Here is a 1,464-nt window from a genome sequence, read left to right as displayed (position 1 = left end):
CCGCTAGTTCCCTTGTCCTCCCCTCCCTCTCTTGCACTCCCTTCTACCGCGCCAGTGTCATTTACGGGCCTCCTTCCCTCGGTCGATGTACTTACGGTGAGAAAGCTATGCGTTAATCTTCACGGAGCTGTTTGAAATGAGAAAGGATAATTATGCAAGAATGACTGATGCTTTCTCATTAGCGGAACTTGGTAAGCAGATTGATGTGTTTTGAGCTTTTCCGGTGCACTGTCCAAAATTTTCGCCTGAGTTTTCCGTGCCAAATCCCGAAAATTTTCATCATCTGAAATTTCAGGACATCTTGCCATCGAAAAATGGAATATTTCATTAATTTTCTGATTGAATGATCGGAAAATAAAAAAATACTTGATTTTTTAGCTCAAGTATTCCATGAAAATTCGTAATAATCCGGAAAATTCAGGGAAAAATTCTAAATTCATGGCACTTTGTTTCTGAATATTCATGCTCCATTAAAAATTCAATCAAGTTGTGAAATTTCCGTCCCACTCCAACTGAAAACTCATGAATTTCCTTGAATTCTATTTAAAACTTGGAATTTCATTCCCATTTTTCCCCTAAACTGATTCAATGTCACAGTCATGAAAATTACTACAATATTTTCCATGGAATTGCAAATAATTTCTAACAGTGTGACGTATACTGTTTGCTGCCGGAAAAAAAATGAAATTCCATCCACAGTTGGGTAGTGACCGTCGGAAGAATGACATTGAATACGATTTAAAGGGGAAAAGCCATAAAATTTGAGATTTCACTGAGAATTCGATGACATTTCCTATTTTTGAGCAACGGGAAGACGAGAATTCCCAAATTTAATTGGATTGTTAACAAAAAAGGACAATATTCAGTACCAAATTACGCAGAATTTTCCATTAATTGATCATTCAAGCATATCTTTATCTGGAATTTCCTGCTTATAAGTTTTCATAGAATAATTGAACTGGAACTCACAGTTTCCATTGGTTTCTCCATCAAATTTGCCATTTTCAATAACGAAGTCCCTTGAAATTCCCGTGTCACACAAGTTGCGGATGTTTTTTTCCGTGCGGAAAGCATAAAATTTAATTTTTTTTCACCAGTGCATGTAGTTCAAACCCGGTACGTTAGAAATTCCATAAAATCAAGAAAATTGCTGTATCGAATTTTCCAAGGACGAAATCCCCACGGTTTTATGATTTTTTAATCCCATATCGTTTTGTTAATTTTTTTTCAAACTGTTCCCTCGTGCGCTTTTGATAATCTTGCCTCTATTTTCAATGAAATATAGTTCAATTGTCCAGGTATTTCGTTCACCTGACTTTTAATTAAACCCCCATGTAACAAGTCCAATAAAGATTCCATCGTCACGTCCTACCCTTTTCCACTCCGCCACTGGTTTAATATCTCAAGAATGATTTATTCATCATTACGCAACGCTCATTAATATATTTTTCACACTTATGACGC

This window comes from Diachasma alloeum, unplaced genomic scaffold, assembly GCF_001412515.2.
Source record: "Diachasma alloeum isolate Michigan unplaced genomic scaffold, Dall2.0 Dall_scaffold_00177, whole genome shotgun sequence".
NCBI classification, from domain to species: domain Eukaryota; kingdom Metazoa; phylum Arthropoda; class Insecta; order Hymenoptera; family Braconidae; genus Diachasma; species Diachasma alloeum.
This window is presented reverse-complemented; position numbering follows the sequence as displayed.